This window comes from Schistocerca gregaria, chromosome 6 (genome assembly GCF_023897955.1).
Source record: "Schistocerca gregaria isolate iqSchGreg1 chromosome 6, iqSchGreg1.2, whole genome shotgun sequence".
Lineage (NCBI taxonomy): Eukaryota > Metazoa > Arthropoda > Insecta > Orthoptera > Acrididae > Schistocerca > Schistocerca gregaria.
In genome coordinates this window covers 30,755,239-30,774,002 of record NC_064925.1, presented here as the reverse complement: position 1 = coordinate 30,774,002, position 18,764 = coordinate 30,755,239, and the positions used below count along the sequence as shown (strand labels likewise).

At 49.7% G+C, this 18,764-nt stretch overlaps 12 non-coding genes across 12 annotated transcripts; all 12 read right to left on the bottom strand.

Moving 5' to 3' along the window:
• Positions 1-552: 552 nt before the first annotated feature.
• Trnaa-agc (transfer RNA alanine (anticodon AGC)) lies at positions 553-625 on the bottom strand. The gene has a single exon. It is a non-coding gene; the product is annotated as a tRNA-Ala (tRNA).
• A 1,492-nt stretch (positions 626-2,117) lies between these two features.
• On the bottom strand, positions 2,118-2,190 carry Trnaa-agc (transfer RNA alanine (anticodon AGC)). Its single transcript has one exon. It is a non-coding gene; the product is annotated as a tRNA-Ala (tRNA).
• A 1,493-nt stretch (positions 2,191-3,683) lies between these two features.
• Positions 3,684-3,756, bottom strand: Trnaa-agc (transfer RNA alanine (anticodon AGC)). The gene has a single exon. It is a non-coding gene; the product is annotated as a tRNA-Ala (tRNA).
• A 1,978-nt stretch (positions 3,757-5,734) lies between these two features.
• On the bottom strand, positions 5,735-5,807 carry Trnaa-ugc (transfer RNA alanine (anticodon UGC)). Its single transcript has one exon. It is a non-coding gene; the product is annotated as a tRNA-Ala (tRNA).
• A 1,006-nt stretch (positions 5,808-6,813) lies between these two features.
• Trnaa-agc (transfer RNA alanine (anticodon AGC)) lies at positions 6,814-6,889 on the bottom strand. The gene has a single exon. It is a non-coding gene; the product is annotated as a tRNA-Ala (tRNA).
• Positions 6,890-10,429: 3,540 nt separating this feature from the next.
• Positions 10,430-10,502, bottom strand: Trnaa-ugc (transfer RNA alanine (anticodon UGC)). The gene has a single exon. It is a non-coding gene; the product is annotated as a tRNA-Ala (tRNA).
• Positions 10,503-12,005: 1,503 nt separating this feature from the next.
• Positions 12,006-12,078, bottom strand: Trnaa-ugc (transfer RNA alanine (anticodon UGC)). Its single transcript has one exon. It is a non-coding gene; the product is annotated as a tRNA-Ala (tRNA).
• Positions 12,079-13,084: 1,006 nt separating this feature from the next.
• Trnaa-agc (transfer RNA alanine (anticodon AGC)) lies at positions 13,085-13,157 on the bottom strand. Its single transcript has one exon. It is a non-coding gene; the product is annotated as a tRNA-Ala (tRNA).
• Positions 13,158-14,648: 1,491 nt separating this feature from the next.
• On the bottom strand, positions 14,649-14,721 carry Trnaa-agc (transfer RNA alanine (anticodon AGC)). Its single transcript has one exon. It is a non-coding gene; the product is annotated as a tRNA-Ala (tRNA).
• Positions 14,722-16,212: 1,491 nt separating this feature from the next.
• Positions 16,213-16,285, bottom strand: Trnaa-agc (transfer RNA alanine (anticodon AGC)). The gene has a single exon. It is a non-coding gene; the product is annotated as a tRNA-Ala (tRNA).
• A 413-nt stretch (positions 16,286-16,698) lies between these two features.
• Positions 16,699-16,770, bottom strand: Trnaa-ugc (transfer RNA alanine (anticodon UGC)). Its single transcript has one exon. It is a non-coding gene; the product is annotated as a tRNA-Ala (tRNA).
• Positions 16,771-17,786: 1,016 nt separating this feature from the next.
• Trnaa-agc (transfer RNA alanine (anticodon AGC)) lies at positions 17,787-17,859 on the bottom strand. The gene has a single exon. It is a non-coding gene; the product is annotated as a tRNA-Ala (tRNA).
• Positions 17,860-18,764: the final 905 nt, after the last annotated feature.

The window sequence follows — 18,764 nt, the reverse complement described above, 5'->3', positions numbered from 1 at the left end:
ACTTTACACGACGCTCACGCTAGTGACAGCCTCATTTATAGTTCGACGTCGCCCCAAAGCGAATGAGCACATTTCGCCTACGGCTTAGGCCGCCCTCCTAGTGTGGCTGCTCGGTGTCTGCAGGCAGCGAGGGGCTGCAAGCTTCCTGCGTTCGCACCTATGTCACCTGTGCTGGCTTGTCAGAGACAGACTATCGCAAAACATACAAATCACTCCATGAATTGATTGCTACGGCATCTGTTATCAGAAGTCACAACTAGCAACACCAGTAGCAGCCGACTGCACGCAAAGAATAGGAATGTGCAGTGGGATTTACGTGAACCCGGCGTAAGGCAGATCTTTCCGACGTAGGCTTAAGAATCTTATGGGAACACTTGTACTGTTTGTAAATTAAGTGTAGGAGTTGGAGGAGGGTGCTTCCTGCGCACGAATAACAGCACGCTTGCCAATTGTGGATGCTAATCGTTCTCTTGTATCTGCCTAGACACATCTGCTGGCTGTGAATTACTCCACTTGCATGGCAAGGTGCGCATGTAGGTGTGTTAAAAATTCTGGAGGCGCTGGGTATCGATCCCAGTACCTCTCGCATGCTAAGCGAGCGCTCTACCATCTGAGCTACGCCCCCTTCAAGATAAATTGTGCTACATACAGCAATATCAATGTCACAGACGCTTGCACTCCCATTATTCCGCAGACAAACACTACTCTCTATGTATCTGTGAGGGTGTCTTTCAGGTTTCGTGCATTCTGTATTGAATCGTAGTTGGCCACAATGGAAGTGGCACGCATCACGTCGAAAATAGAATTCGGACACCGCTCTGAGTAAGACGAACGTGTTGTCCATTCTCTAGACTTCAATGACGTTAAGCCGTGATACCTAAGACAGACCTGCACTCGATGACAGCCGGTCCCCACACATACATCTTGCTCTCCTTACGTCAGTATGCACCATACAAGTCTGTGACGCTGGCTTTGCAACATCTTGCGTGCTTTTAGGTTCGCCGCGATCAACACTTGGCATCCACTGACCACAAAACATGGAGGCGCCGGGGCTTGAACCCGGGACCTTTCACATGCAAAGCGAACGCTCTACCAACTGAGCTACGCCCCGATTCGCGACCAAACTGCGCTATTCTCCATTCCTTGAGACTCTGGTGTGCACGGACTCGATGCTTGGTTGGTTTGTAGCGCTGAAGGGACCAGAGTACAAAGGCGCGGACACGTTCATATACACAAGAGTTCCAAGTAGTTTCGATGCTCTGGTATTACGAATGCAAATTCCGTCTGTTTTTAACGTCTTAAATTGAAAGGGGGGTCACAAATTGCTCCGTTTTCACTCCTTGTCGACAATCACACAGCACCTGAGGTAACAAGCACATCTCGAGCCCCATTCTGCACTCCACTGTTCATGCAAACTCAGTGCCTCGCTCTTTGCTACTGTGTACCACTCTTGTCGTCCAACTGCAAAACACTGGGCCACAACAAGTTTCCACGTCTCCATTGCACTGCGCAAACTACGAAACGCTCCCCAAACATGGCACTCGCCCATGCAGCCGACTTTTACGACTTTACACGACGCTCACGCTAGTGACAGCCTCATTTATAGTTCGACGTCGCCCCAAAGCGAATGAGCACATTTCGCCTACGGCTTAGGCCGCCCTCCTAGTGTGGCTGCTCGGTGTCTGCAGGCAGCGAGGGGCTGCAAGCTTCCTGCGTTCGCACCTATGTCACCTGTGCTTGCTTGTCAGAGACAGACTATCGCAAAACATACAAATCACTCCATGAATTGATTGCTACGGCATCTGTTATCAGAAGTCACAACTAGCAACACCAGTAGCAGCCGACTGCACGCAAAGAATAGGAATGTGCAGTGGGATTTACGTGAACCCGGCGTAAGGCAGATCTTTCCGACGTAGGCTTAAGAATCTTATGGGAACACTTGTACTGTTTGTAAATTAAGTGTAGGAGTTGGAGGAGGGTGCTTCCTGCGCACGAATAACAGCACGCTTGCCAATTGTGGATGCTAATCGTTCTCTTGTATCTGCCTAGACACATCTGCTGGCTGTGAATTACTCCACTTGCATGGCAAGGTGCGCATGTAGGTGTGTTAAAAATTCTGGAGGCGCTGGGTATCGATCCCAGTACCTCTCGCATGCTAAGCGAGCGCTCTACCATCTGAGCTACGCCCCCTCCATGACAAATTGTGCTACATACAGCAATATCAATGTCACAGACGCTTGCACTCCCATGATTCCGCAGACAAACACTACTCTCTATGTATCTGTGAGGGTGTCTTTCAGGTTTCGTGCATTCTGTATTGAATCGTAGTTGGCCACAATGGAAGTGGCACGCATCACGTCGAAAATAGAATTCGGACACCGCTCTGAGTAAGACGAACGTGTTGTCCATTCTCTAGACTTCAATGACGTTAAGCCGTGATACCTAAGACAGACCTGCACTCGATGACAGCCGGTCCCCACACATACATCTTGCTCTCCTTACGTCAGTATGCATCATACAAGTCTGTGACGCTGGCTTTGCAACATCTTGCGTGCTTTTAGGTTCGCCGCGATCAACACTTGGCATCCACTGACCACAAAACATGGAGGCGCCGGGGCTTGAACCCGGGACCTTTCACATGCAAAGCGAACGCTCTACCAAATGAGCTACGCCCCGATCCGCGACCAAACTGCGCTATTCTCCATTCCTTGAGACTCTGATGTGCGCGGACACGATGCTTGGTTGGTTTGTAGCGCTGAAGGGACCAGAGTACAAAGGCGCGGACACGTTCATATAGACAAGAGTTCCAAGTAGTTTCGATGCTCTGGTATTACGAATGCAAATTCCGTCTGTTTTTAACGTCTTAAATTGAAAGGGGGGTCACAAATTGCTCCGTTTTCACTCCTTGTCGACAATCACACAGCACCTGAGGTAACGAGCACATCTCGAGCCCCATTCTGCACTCCACTGTTCATGCAAACTCAGTGCCTCGCTCTTTGCTACTGTGTACCACTCTGGTCGTCCAACTGCAAAACACTGGGCCACAACAAGTTTCCACGTCTCCATTGCACTGCGCAAACTACGAAACGCTACCCCAAACATGGCACTCGCCCATGCAGCCGACTTTTACGACTTTACACGACGCTCACGCTAGTGACAGCCTCATTTATAGTTCGACGTCGCCCCAAAGCGAATGAGCACATTTCGCCTACGGCTTAGGCCGCCCTCCTAGTGTGGCTGCTCGGTGTCTGCAGGCAGCGAGGGGCTGCAAGCTTCCTGCGTTCGCACCTATGTCACCTGTGCTTGCTTGTCAGAGACAGACTATCGCAAAACATACAAATCACTCCATGAATTGATTGCTACGGCATCTGTTATCAGAAGTCACAACTAGCAACACCAGTAGCAGCCGACTGCACGCAAAGAATAGGAATGTGCAGTGGGATTTACGTGAACCCGGCGTAAGGCAGATCTTTCCGACGTAGGCTTAAGAATCTTATGGGAACACTTGTACTGTTTGTAAATTAAGTGTAGGAGTTGGAGGAGGGTGCTTCCTGCGCACGAATAACAGCACGCTTGCCAATTGTGGATGCTAATCGTTCTCTTGTATCTGCCTAGACACATCTGCTGGCTGTGAATTACTCCACTTGCATGGCAAGGTGCGCATGTAGGTGTGTTAAAAATTCTGGACGCGCTGGGTATCGATCCCAGTACCTCTCGCATGCTAAGCGAGCGCTCTACCATCTGAGCTACGCCCCCTCCATGACAAATTGTGCTACATACAGCAATATCAATGTCACAGACGCTTGCACTCCCATTATTCCGCAGACAAACACTACTCTCTATGTATCTGTGAGGGTGTCTTTCAGGTTTCGTGCATTCTGTATTGAATCGTAGTTGGCCACAATGGAAGTGGCACGCATCACGTCGAAAATAGAATTCGGACACCGCTCTGAGTAAGACGAACGTGTTGTCCATTCTCTAGACTTCAATGACGTTAAGCCGTGATACCTAAGACAGACCTGCACTCGATGACAGCCGGTCCCCATACATACATCTTGCTCTCCTTACGTCAGTATGCACCATACAAGTCTGTGACGCTGGCTTTGCAACATCTTGCGTGCTTTTAGGTTCGCCGCGATCAACACTTGGCATCCACTGACCACAAAACATGGAGGCGCCGGGGCTTGAACACGGGACCTTTCACATGCAAAGCGAACGCTCTACCAAATGAGCTACGCCCCGATTCGCGACCAAACTGCGCTATTCTCCATTCCTTGAGACTCTGATGTGCACGGACACGATGCTTGGTTGGTTTGTAGCGCTGAAGGGACCAGAGTACAAAGGCGCGGACACGTTCATATACACAAGAGTTCCAAGTAGTTTCGATGCTCTGGTATTACGAATGCAAATTCCGTCTGTTTTTAACGTCTTAAATTGAAAGGGGGGTCACAAATTGCTCCGTTTTCACTCCTTGTCGACAATCACACAGCACCTGAGGTAACAAGCACATCTCGAGCCCCATTCTGCACTCCACTGTTCATGCAAACTCAGTGCCTCGCTCTTTGCTACTGTGTACCACTCTTGTCGTCCAACTGCAAAACACTGGGCCACAACAAGTTTCCACGTCTCCATTGCACTGCGCAAACTACGAAACGCTCCCCAAACATGGCACTCGCCCATGCAGCCGACTTTTACGACTTTACACGACGCTCACGCTAGTGACAGCCTCATTTATAGTTCGACGTCGCCCCAAAGCGAATGAGCACATTTCGCCTACGGCTTAGGCCGCCCTCCTAGTGTGGCTGCTCGGTGTCTGCAGGCAGCGAGGGGCTGCAAGCTTCCTGCGTTCGCACCTATGTCACCTGTGCTTGCTTGTCAGAGACAGACTATCGCAAAACATACAAATCACTCCATGAATTGATTGCTACGGCATCTGTTATCAGAAGTCACAACTAGCAACACCAGTAGCAGCCGACTGCACGCAAAGAATAGGAATGTGCAGTGGGATTTACGTGAACCCGGCGTAAGGCAGATCTTTCCGACGTAGGCTTAAGAATCTTATGGGAACACTTGTACTGTTTGTAAATTAAGTGTAGGAGTTGGAGGAGGGTGCTTCCTGCGCACGAATAACATCACGATTGCCAATTGTGGATGCTAATCGTTCTCTTGTATCTGCCTAGACACATCTGCTGGCTGTGAATTACTCCACTTGCATGGCAAGGTGCGCATGTAGGTGTGTTAAAAATTCTGGAGGCGCTGGGTATCGATCCGAGTACCTCTCGCATGCTAAGCGAGCGCTCTACCATCTGAGCTACGCGCCCTCCATGACAAATTGTGCTACATACAGCAATATCAATGTCACAGACGCTTGCACTCCCATTATTCCGCAGACAAGCACTACTCTCTATGTATCTGTGAGGGTGTCTTTCATGTTTCGTGCATTCTGTATTGAATCGTAGTTGGCCACAATGGAAGTGGCACGCATCACGTCGAAAATAGAATTCGGACACCGCTCTGAGTAAGACGAACGTGTTGTCCATTCTCTAGACTTCAATGACGTTAAGCCGTGATACCTAAGACAGACCTGCACTCGATGACAGCCGGTCCCCACACATACATCTTGCTCTCCTTACGTCAGTATGCACCATACAAGTCTGTGACGCTGGCTTTGCAACATCTTGCGTGCTTTTAGGTTCGCCGCGATCAACACTTGGCATCCACTGACCACAAAACATGGAGGCGCCGGGGCTTGAACCCGGGACCTTCCACATGCAAAGCGAACGCTCTACCAACTGAGCTACGCCCCCATTCGCTACCAAACTGCGCTATTCTCCATTCCTTGAGACTCTGATGTGCACGGACACGATGCTTGGTTGGTTTGTAGCGCTGAAGGGACCAGAGTACAAAGGCGCGGACACGTTCATATACACAAGAGTTCCAAGTAGTTTCGATGCTCTGGTATTACGAATGCAAATTCCGTCTGTTTTTAACGTCTTAAATTGAAAGGGGGGTCACAAATTGCTCCGTTTTCACTCCTTGTCGACAATCACACAGCACCTGAGGTAACAAGCACATCTCGAGCCCCATTCTGCACTCCACTGTTCATGCAAACTCAGTGCCTCGCTCTTTGCTACTGTGTACCACTCTTGTCGTCCAACTGCAAAACACTGGGCCACAACAAGTTTCCACGTCTCCATTGCACTGCGCAAACTACGAAACGCTCCCCAAACATGGCACTCGCCCATGCAGCCGACTTTTACGACTTTACACGACGCTCACGCTAGTGACAGCCTCATTTATAGTTCGACGTCGCCCCAAAGCGAATGAGCACATTTCGCCTACGGCTTAGGCCGCCCTCCTAGTGTGGCTGCTCGGTGTCTGCAGGCAGCGAGGGGCTGCAAGCTTCCTGCGTTCGCACCTATGTCACCTGTGCTTGCTTGTCAGAGATAGACTATCGCAAAACATACAAATCACTCCATGAATTGATTGCTACGGCATCTGTTATCAGACGTCACAACTAGCAACACCAGTAGCAGCCGACTGCACGCAAAGAATAGGAATGTGCAGTGGGATTTACGTGAACCCGGCGTAAGGCAGATCTTTCCGACGTAGGCTTAAGAATCTTATGGGAACACTTGTACTGTTTGTAAATTAAGTGTAGGAGTTGGAGGAGGGTGCTTCCTGCGCACGAATAACAGCACGCTTGCCAATTGTGGATGCTAATCGTTCTCTTGTATCTGTCTAGACACATCTGCTGGCTGTGAATTACTCCACTTGCATGGCAAGGTGCGCATGTAGGTGTGTTAAAAATTCTGGAGGCGCTGGGTATCGATCCCAGTACCCCTCGCATGCTAAGCGAGCGCTCTACCATCTGAGCTACGCCCAATCCATTTCAAATTGTGCTACATACAGCAATATCAATGTCACAGACGCTTGCACTCCCATTATTCCGCAGACAAACACTACTCTCTATGTATCTGTGAGGGTGTCTTTCAGGTATCGTGCATTCTGTATTGAATCGTAGTTGGCCACAATGGAAGTGGCACGCATCACGTCGAAAATAGAATTCTGACACCGCTCTGAGTAAGACGAACGTGTTGTCCATTCTCTAGACTTCAATGACGTTAAGCCGTGATACCTAAGACAGACCTGCACTCGATGACAGCCGGTCCCCATACATACATCTTGCTCTCCTTACGTCAGTATGCATCACACAAGTCTGTGACGCTGGCTTTGCAACATCTTGCGTGCTTTTAGGTTCGCCGCGATCAACACTTGGCATCCACTGACCACAAAACGTGGAGGCGCCGGGGCTTGAACCCGGGACCTTTCACATGCAAAGCGAACGCTCTACCAACTGAGCTACGCCCCGATTCGCGACCAAACTGCGCTATTCTCCATTCGTTGAGACTCTGATGTGCACGGACACGATGCTTGGTTGGTTTGTAGCGCTGAGGGGACCAGAGTACAAAGGCGCGGACACGTTCATATACACAAGAGTTCCAAGTAGTTTCGATGCTCTGGTATTACGAATGCAAATTCCGTCTGTTTTTAACGTCTTAAATTGAAAGGGGGGTCACAAATTGCTCCGTTTTCACTCCTTGTCGACAATCACACAGCACCTGAGGTAACAAGCACATCTCGAGCCCCATTCTGCACTCCACTGTTCATGCAAACTCAGTGCCTCGCTCTTTGCTACTGTGTACCACTCTTGTCGTCCAACTGCAAAACACTGGGCCACAACAAGTTTCCACGTCTCCATTGCACTGCGCAAACTACGAAACGCTCCCCAAACATGGCACTCGCCCATGCAGCCGACTTTTACGACTTTACACGACGCTCACGCTAGTGACAGCCTCATTTATACTTCGACGTCGCCCCAAAGCGAATGAGCACATTTCGCCTACGGCTTAGGCCGCCCTCCTAGTGTGGCTGCTCGGTGTCTACAGGCAGCGAGGGGCTGCAAGCTTCCTGCGTTCGCACCTATGTCACCTGTGCTTGCTTGTCAGAGATAGACTATCGCAAAACATACAAATCACTCCATGAATTGATTGCTACGGCATCTGTTATCAGACGTCACAACTAGCAACACCAGTAGCAGCCGACTGCACGCAAAGAATAGGAATGTGCAGTGGGATTTACGTGAACCCGGCGTAAGGCAGATCTTTCCGACGTAGGCTTAAGAATCTTATGGGAACACTTGTACTGTTTGTAAATTAAGTGTAGGAGTTGGAGGAGGGTGCTTCCTGCGCACGAGTAACAGCACGCTTGCCAATTGTGGATGCTAATCGTTCTCTTGTATCTGCCTAGACACATCTGCTGGCTGTGAATTACTCCACTTGCATGGCAAGGTGCGCATGTAGGTGTGTTAAAAATTCTGGAGGCGCTGGGTATCGATCCCAGTACCTCTCGCATGCTAAGCGAGCGGTCTACCACCTGAGCTACGCCCAATCCATGTCAAATTGTGCTACATACAGCAATATCAATGTCACAGACGCTTGCACTCCCATTATTCCGCAGACAAACACTACCCTCTATGTATCTGTGAGGGTGTCTTTCAGGTTTCGTGCATTCTGTATTGAATCGTAGTTGGCCACAATGGAAGTGGCACGCATCACGTCGAAAATAGAATTCGGACACCGCTCTGAGTAAGACGAACGTGTTGTCCATTCTCTAGACTTCAATGACGTTAAGCCGTGATACCTAAGACAGACCTGCACTCGATGACAGCCGGTCCCCATACATACATCTTGCTCTCCTTACGTCAGTATGCATCATACAAGTCTGTGACGCTGGCTTTGCAACATCTTGCGTGCTTTTAGGTTCGCCGCGATCAACACTTGGCATCCACTGACCACAAAACATGGAGGCGCCGGGGCTTGAACCCGGGACCTTTCACATGCAAAGCGAACGCTCTACCAAATGAGCTACGCCCCGATTCGCGACCAAACTGCGCTATTCTCCATTCCTTGAGACTCTGATGTGCACGGACACGATGCTTGGTTGGTTTGTAGCGCTGAAGGGACCAGAGTACAAAGGCGCGGACACGTTCATATACACAAGAGTTCCAAGTAGTTTCGATGCTCTGGTATTACGAATGCAAATTCCGTCTGTTTTTAACGTCTTAAATTGAAAGGGGGGTCACAAATTGCTCCGTTTTCACTCCTTGTCGACAATCACACAGCACCTGAGGTAACAAGCACATCTCGAGCCCCATTCTGCACTCCACTGTTCATGCAAACTCAGTGCCTCGCTCTTTGCTACTGTGTACCACTCTTGTCGTCCAACTGCAAAACACTGGGCCACAACAAGTTTCCACGTCTCCATTGCACTGCGCGAACTACGAAACGCTCCCCAAACATGGCACTCGCCCATGCAGCCGACTTTTACGACTTTACACGACGCTCACGCTAGTGACAGCCTCATTTATAGTTCGACGTCGCCCCAAAGCGAATGAGCACATTTCGCCTACGGCTTAGGCCGCCCTCCTAGTGTGGCTGCTCGGTGTCTGCAGGCAGCGAGGGGCTGCAAGCTTCCTGCGTTCGCACCTATGTCACCTGTGCTTGCTTGTCAGAGATAGAGTATCGCAAAACATACAAATCACTCCATGAATTGATTGCTACGGCATCTGTTATCAGACGTCACAACTAGCAACACCAGTAGCAGCCGACTGCACGCAAAGAATAGGAATGTGCAGTGGGATTTACGTGAACCCGGCGTAAGGCAGATCTTTCCGACGTAGGCTTAAGAATCTTATGGGAACACTTGTACTGTTTGTAAATTAAGTGTAGGAGTTGGAGGAGGGTGCTTCCTGCGCACGAATAACAGCACGCTTGCCAATTGTGGATGCAAATCGTTCTCTTGTATCTGCCTAGACACATCTGCTGGCTGTGAATTACTCCACTTGCATGGCAAGGTGCGCATGTAGGTGTGTTAAAAATTCTGTAGGCGCTGGGTATCGATCCGAGAACCTCTCGCATGTTAAGCGAGCGCTCTACCATCTGAGCTACGCCCAATCCATGTCAAATTGTGCTACATACAGCAATATCAATGTCACAGACGCTTGCACTCCCATTATTCCGCAGACAAACACTACTCTCTATGTATCTGTGAGGGTGTCTTTCAGGTTTCGTGCATTCTGTATTGAATCGTAGTTGGCCACAATGGAAGTGGCACGCATCAAGTCGAAAATAGAATTCGGACACCGCTCTGAGTAAGACGAACGTGTTGTCCATTCTCTAGACTTCAATGACGTTAAGCCGTGATACCTAAGACAGACCTGCACTCGATGACAGCCGGTCCCCATACATACATCTTGCTCTCCTTACGTCAGTATGCATCATACAAGTCTGTGACGCTGGCTTTGCAACATCTTGCGTGCTTTTAGGTTCGCCGCGATCAACACTTGGCATCCACTGACCACAAAACATGGAGGCGCCGAGGCTTGAACCCGGGACCTTTCACATGCAAAGCGAACGCTCTACCAACTGAGCTACGCCCCCATCCGCGACCAAACTGCGCTATTCTCCATTCCTTGAGACTCTGATGTGCACGGACACGATGCTTGGTTGGTTTGTAGCGCTGAAGGGACCAGAGTACAAAGGCGCGGACACGTTCATATACACAAGAGATCCAAGTAGTTTCGATGCTCTGGTATTACGAATGCAAATTCCGTCTGTTTTTAACGTCTTAAATTGAAAGGGGGGTCACAAATTGCTCCGTTTTCACTCCTTGTCGACAATCACACAGCACCTGAGGTAACAAGCACATCTCGAGCCCCATTCTGCACTCCACTGTTCATGCAAACTCAGTGCCTCGCTCTTTGCTACTGTGTACCACTCTTGTCGTCCAACTGCAAAACACTGGGCCACAACAAGTTTCCACGTCTCCATTGCACTGCGCAAACTACGAAACGCTCCCCAAACATGGCACTCGCCCATGCAGCCGAGTTTTACGACTTTACACGACGCTCACGCAACGCTCACGCTAGTGACAGCCTCATTTATAGTTCGACGTCGCCCCAAAGCGAATGAGCACATTTCGCCTACGGCTTAGGCCGCCCTCCTAGTGTGGCTGCTCGGTGTCTGCAGGCAGCGAGGGGCTGCAAGCTTCCTGCGTTGGCACCTATGTCACCTGTGCTTGCTTGTCAGAGACAGACTATCGCAAAACATACAAATCACTCCATGAATTGATTGCTACGGCATCTGTTATCAGAAGTCACAACTAGCAACACCAGTAGCAGCCGACTGCACGCAAAGAATAGGAATGTGCAGTGGGATTTACATGAACCCGGCGTAAGGCAGATCTTTCCGACGTAGGCTTACGAATCTTATGGGAACACTTGTACTGTTTGTAAATTAAGTGTAGGAGTTGGAGGAGGGTGCTTCCTGCTCACGAATAACAGCACGCTTGCCAATTGTGGATGCTAATCGTTCTCTTGTATCTGCCTAGACACATCTGCTGGCTGTGAATTACTCCACTTGCATGGCAAGGTGCGCATGTAGGTGTGTTAAAAATTCTGGAGGCGCTGGGTATCGATGCCAGTACCTCTCGCATGCTAAGCGAGCGCTCTACCATCTGAGCTACGCGCCCTCCATGACAAATTGTGCTACATACAGCAATATCAATGTCACAGACCCTTGCACTCCCATTATTCCGCAGACAAACACTACTCTCTATGTATCTGTGAGGGTGTCTTTCAGGTTTCGTGCATTCTGTATTGAATCGTAGTTGGCCACAATGGAAGTGGCACGCATCACGTCGAAAATAGAATTCGGACACCGCTCTGAGTAAGACGAACGTGTTGTCCATTCTCTAGACTTCAATGACGTTAAGCCGTGATACCTAAGACAGACCTGCACTCGATGACAGCCGGTCCCCACACATACATCTTGCTCTCCTTACGTCAGTATGCATCATACAAGTCTGTGACGCTGGCTTTGCAACATCTTGCGTGCTTTTAGGTTCGCCGCGATCAACACTTGGCATCCACTGACCACAAAACATGGAGGCGCTGGGGCTTGAACCCGGGAACTTTCACATGCAAAGCGAACGCTCTACCAACTGAGCTACGCCCCCATTCGCGACCAAACTGCGCTATTCTCCATTCCTTGAGTCTCTGATGTGCACGGACACGATGCTTGGTTGGTTTGTAGCGCTGAAGGGACCAGAGTACAAAGGCGCGGACACGTTCATATACACAAGAGTTCCAAGTAGTTTCGATGCTCTGGTATTACGAATGCAAATTCCGTCTGTTTTTAACGTCTTAAATTGAAAGGGGGGTCACAAATTGCTCCGTTTTCACTCCTTGTCGACAATCACACAGCACCTGAGGTAACAAGCACATCTCGAGCCCCATTCTGCACTCCACTGTTCATGCAAACTCAGTGCCTCGCTCTTTGCTACTGTGTACCACTCTTGTCGTCCAACTGCAAAACACTGGGCCACAACAAGTTTCCACGTCTCCATTGCACTGCGCGAACTACGAAACGCTCCCCAAACATGGCACTCGCCCATGCAGCCGACTTTTACGACTTTACACGACGCTCACGCTAGTGACAGCCTCATTTATACTTCGACGTCGCCCCAAAGCGAATGAGCACATTTCGCCTACGGCTTAGGCCGCCCTCCTAGTGTGGCTGCTCGGTGTTTGCAGGCAGCGAGGGGCTGCAAGCTTCCTGCGTTCGCACCTATGTCACCTGTGCTTGCTTGTCAGAGACAGACTATCGCAAAACATACAAATCACTCCATGAATTGATTGCTACGGCATCTGTTATCAGAAGTCACAACTAGCAACACCAGTAGCAGCCGACTGCACGCAAAGAATAGGAATGTGCAGTGGGATTTACGTGAACCCGGCGTAAGGCAGATCTTTCCGACGTAGGCTTAAGAATGTTATGGGAACACTTGTACTGTTTGTAAATTAAGTGTAGGAGTTGGAGGAGGGTGCTACCTGCGCACGAATAACAGCACGCTTGCCAATTGTGGATGCTAATCGTTCTCTTGTATCTGCCTAGACACATCTGCTGGCTGTGAATTACTCCACTTGCATGGCAAGGTGCGCATGTAGGTGTGTTAAAAATTCTGGAGGCGCTGGGTATCGATCCGAGTACCTCTCGCATGCTAAGCGAGCGCTCTACCATCTGAGCTACGCCCCCTCCATGACAAATTGTGCTACATACAGCAATATCAATGTCACAGACGCTTGCACTCCCATTATTCCGCAGACAAACACTACTCTCTATGTATCTGTGAGGGTGTCTTTCATGTTTCGTGCATTCTGTATTGAATCGTAGTTGGCCACAATGGAAGTGGCACGCATCACGTCGAAAATAGAATTCGGACACCGCTCTGAGTAAGACGAACGTGTTGTCCATTCTCTAGACTTCAATGACGTTAAGCCGTGATACCTAAGACAGACCTGCACTCGATGACAGCCGGTCCCCACACATACATCTTGCTCTCCTTACGTCAGTATGCATCATACAAGTCTGTGACGCTGGCTTTGCAACATCTTGCGTGCTTTTAGGTTCGCCGCGATCAACACTTGGCATCCACTGACCACAAAACATGGAGGCGCCGGGGCTTGAACCCGGGACCTTTCACATGCAAAGCGAACGCTCTACCAACTGAGCTACGCCCCGATTCGCGACAAAATTGCGCTATTCTCCATTCCTTGAGACTCTGATGTGCACGGACACGATGCTTGGTTGGTTTGTAGCGCTGAAGGGACCAGAGTACAAAGGCGCGGACACGATCATATACACAAGAGTTCCAAGTAGTTTCGATGCTCTGGTATTACGAATGCAAATTCCGTCTGTTTTTAACGTCTTAAATTGAAAGGCGGGTCACAAATTGCTCCGTTTTCACTCCTTGTCGACAATCACACAGCACCTGAGGTAACAAGCACATCTCGAGCCCCATTATGCACTCCACTGTTCATGCAAACTCAGTGCCTCGCTCTTTGCTACTGTGTACCACTCTTGTCGTCCAACTGCAAAACACTGGGCCACAACAAGTTTCCACGTCTCCATTGCACTGCGCAAACTACGAAACGCTCCCCAAACATGGCACTCGCCCATGCAGCCGACTTTTACGACTTTACACGACGCTCACGCTAGTGACAGCCTCATTTATAGTTCGACGTCGCCCCAAAGCGAATGAGCACATTTCGCCTACGGCTTAGGCCGCCCTCCTAGTGTGGCTGCTCGGTGTCTGCAGGCAGCGAGGGGCTGCAAGCTTCCTGCGTTCGCACCTATGTCACCTGTGCTTGCTTGTCAGAGATAGACTATCGCAAAACATACAAATCACTCCATGAATTGATTGCTACGGCATCTGTTATCAGAAGTCACAACTAGCAACACCAGTAGCAGCCGACTGCACGCAAAGAATAGGAATGTGCAGTGGGATTTACGTGAACCCGGCGTAAGGCAGATCTTTCCGACGTAGGCTTAAGAATGTTATGGGAACACTTGTACTGTTTGTAATTAAGTGTAGGAGTTGGAGGAGGGTGCTTCCTGCGCACGAATAACAGCACGCTTGCCAATTGTGGATGCTAATCGTTCTCTTGTATCTGCCTAGACACATCTGCTGGCTGTGAATTACTCCACTTGCATGGCAAGGTGCGCATGTAGGTGTGTTAAAAATTCTGGAGGCGCTGGGTATCGATCCCAGTACCTCTCGCATGCTAAGCGAGCGCTCTACCATCTGAGCTACGTCCCCTCCATGACAAATTGTGCTACATACAGCAATATCAATGTCACAGACGCTTGCACTCCCATTATTCCGCAGACAAACACTACTCTCTATGTATCTGTGAGGGTGTCTTTCATGTTTCGTGCATTCTGTATTGAATCGTAGTTGGCCACAATGGAAGTGGCACGCATCACGTCGAAAATAGAATTCGGACACCGCTCTGAGTAAGACGAACGTGTTGTCCATTCTCTAGACTTCAATGACGTTATGCCGTGATACCTAAGACAGACCTGCACTCGATGACAGCCGGTCCCCACACATACATCTTGCTCTCCTTACGTCAGTATGCATCATACAAGTCTGTGACGCTGGCTTTGCAACATCTTGCGTGCTTTTAGGTTCGCCGCGATCAACACTTGGCATCCACTGACCACAAAACATGGAGGCGCCGGGGCTTGAACCCGGGAACATTCACATGCAAAGCGAACGCTCTACCAACTGAGCTACGCCCCGATTCGCGACCAAACTGCGCTAATCTCCATTCCTTGAGACTCTGATGTGCATGGACACGATGCTTGATTGGTTTGTAGCGCTGAAGGGACCAGAGTACAAAGGCGCGGACACGTTCATATACACAAGAGTTCCAAGTAGTTTCGATGCTCTGGTATTACGAATGCAAATTCCGTCTGTTTTTAACGTCTTAAATTGAAAGGGGGATCACAAATTGCTCCGTTTTCACTCCTTGTCGACAATCACACAGCACCTGAGGTAACAAGCACATCTCGAGCCCCATTCTGCACTCCACTGTTCATGCAAACTCAGTGCCTCGCTCTTTGCTACTGTGTACCACTCTTGTCGTCCAACTGCAAAACACTGGGCCACAACAAGTTTCCACGTCTCCATTGCACTGCGCAAACTACGAAACGCTCCCCAAACATGGCACTCGCCCATGCAGCCGACTTTTACGACTTTACACGACGCTCACGCTAGTGACAGCATCATTTATAGTTCGACGTCGCCCCAAAGCGAATGAGCACATTTCGCCTACGGCTTAGGCCGCCCTCCTAGTGTGGCTGCTCGGTGTCTGCAGGCAGCGAGGGGCTGCAAGCTTCCTGCGTTCGCACCTATGTCACCTGTGCTTGGTTGTCAGAGACAGACTATCGCAAAACATACAAATCACTCCATGAATTGATTGCTACGGCATCTGTTATCAGAAGTCACAACTAGCAACACCAGTAGCAGCCGACTGCACGCAAAGAATAGGAATGTGCAGTGGGATTTACGTGAACCCGGCGTAAGGCAGATCTTTCCGACGTAGGCTTAAGAATGTTATGGGAACACTTGTACTGTTTGTAATTAAGTGTAGGAGTTGGAGGAGGGTGCTTCCTGCGCACGAATAACAGCACGCTTGCCAATTGTGGATGCTAATCGTTCTCTTGTATCTGCCTAGACACATCTGCTGGCTGTGAATTACTCCACTTGCATGGCAAGGTGCGCATGTAGGTGTGTTAAAAATTCTGGAGGCGCTGGGTATCGATCCGAGTACCTCTCGCATGCTAAGCGAGCGCTCTACCATCTGAGCTACGCCCCCTCCATGACAAATTGTGCTACATACAGCAATACCAATGTCACAGACGCTTGCACTCCCATTATTCCGCAGACAAACACTACTCTCTATGTATCTGTGAGGGTGTCTTTCATGTTTCGTGCATTCTGTATTGAATCGTAGTTGGCCACAATGGAAGTGGCACGCATCACGTCGAAAATAGAATTCGGACACCGCTCTGAGTAAGACGAACGTGTTGTCCACTCTCTAGACTTCAATGACGTTAAGCCGTGATACCTAAGACAGACCTGCACTCGATGACAGCCGGTCCCCACACATACATCTTGCTCTCCTTACGTCAGTATGCATCATACAAGTCTGTGACGCTGGCTTTGCAACATCTTGCGTGCTTTTAGGTTCGCCGCGATCAACACTTGGCATCCACTGACCACAAAACATGGAGGCGCCGGGCTTGAACCCGGGACCTTTCACATGCAAAGCGAACGCTCTACCAACTGAGCTACGCCCCCATCCGCGACCAAACTGCGCTATTCTCCATTCCTTGAGACTCTGATGTGCACGGACACGATGCTTGGTTGGTTTGTAGCGCTGAAGGGACCAGAGTACAAAGGCGCGGACACGTTCATATACACAAGAGTTCCAAGTAGTTTCGATGCTCTGGTATTACGAATGCAAATTCCGTCTGTTTTTAACGTCTTAAATTGAAAGGGGGTCACAAATTGCTCCGTTTTCACTCCTTGTCGACAATCACACAGCACCTGAGGTAACAAGCACATCTCGAGCCCCATTCTGCACTCCACTGTTCATGCAAACTCAGTGCCTCGCTCTTTGCTACTGTGTACCACTCTTGTCGTCCAACTGCAAAACACTGGGCCACAACAAGTTTCCACGTCTCCATTGCACTGCGCGAACTACGAAACGCTCCCCAAACATGGCACTCGCCCATGCAGCCGAGTTTTACGACTTTACACGACGCTCACGCAACGCTCACGCTAGTGACAGCCTCATTTATAGTTCGACGTCGCCCCAAAGCGAATGAGCACATTTCGCCTAGGGCTTAGGCCGCCCTCATAGTGTGGCTGCTCGGTGTCTGCAGGCAGCGAGGGGCTGCAAGCTTCCTGCGTTCGCACCTATGTCACCTGTGCTTGCTTGTCAGAGACAGACTATCGCAAAACATACAAATCATTCCATGAATTGATTGCTACGGCATCTGTTATCAGAAGTCACAACTAGCAACACCAGTAGCAGCCGACTGCACGCAAAGAATAGGAATGTGCAGTGGGATTTACGTGAACCCGGCGTAAGGCAGATCTTTCCGACGTAGGCTTAAGAATCTTATGGGAACACTTGTACTGTTTGTAAATTAAGTGTAGGAGTTGGAGGAGGGTGCTTCCTGCGCACGAATAACAGCACGCTTGCCAATTGTGGATGCTAATCGTTCTCTTGTATCTGCCTAGACACATCTGCTGGCTGTGAATTACTACACTTGCATGGCAAGGTGCGCATGTAGGTGTGTTAAAAATTCTGGAGGCGCTGGGTATCGATCCCAGTACCTCTCGCATGCTAAGCGAGCGCTCTACCATCTGAGCTACGCCCCCTCCATGTCGAATTGTGCTACATACAGCAATATCAATGTCACAGACGCTTGCACTCCCATTATACCGCAGACAAACACTACTCTCTATGTATCTGTGAGGGTGTCTTTCAGGTTTCGTGCATTCTGTATTGAATCGTAGTTGGCCACAATGGAAGTGGCACGCATCACGTCGAAAATAGAATTCGGACACCGCTCTGAGTAAGACGAACGTGTTGTCCATTCTCTAGACTTCAATGACGTTAAGCCGTGATACCTAAGACAGACCTGCACTCGATGACAGCCGGTCCCCACACATACATCTTGCTCTCCTTACGTCAGTATGCATCATACAAGTCTGTGACGCTGGCTTTGCAACATCTTGCGTGCTTTTAGGTTCGCCGCGATCAACACTTGGCATCCACTGACCACAAAACATGGAGGCGCCGGGGCTTGAACCCGGGACCTTTCACATGCAAAGCGAACGCTCTACCAAATGAGCTACGCCCCGATTCGCGAACAAACTGCGCTATTCTCCATTCCTTGAGACTCCGATGTGCACGGACACGATGCTTGGTTGGTTTGTAGCGCTGAAGGGACCAGAGTACAAAGGCGCGGACACGTTCATATACACAAGAGTTCCAAGTAGTTTCGATGCTCTGGTATTACGAATGCAAATTCCGTCTGATTTTAACGTCTTAAATTGAAAGGGGGGTCACAAATTGCTCCGTTTTCACTCCTTGTCGACAATCACACAGCACCTGAGGTAACAAGCACATCTCGAGCCCCATTCTGCACTCCACTGTTCATGCAAACTCAGTGCCTCGCTCTTTGCTACTGTGTACCACTCTTGTCGTCCAACTGCAAAACACTGGGCCACAACAAGTTTCCACGTCTCCATTGCACTGCGCAAACTACGAAACGCTCCCC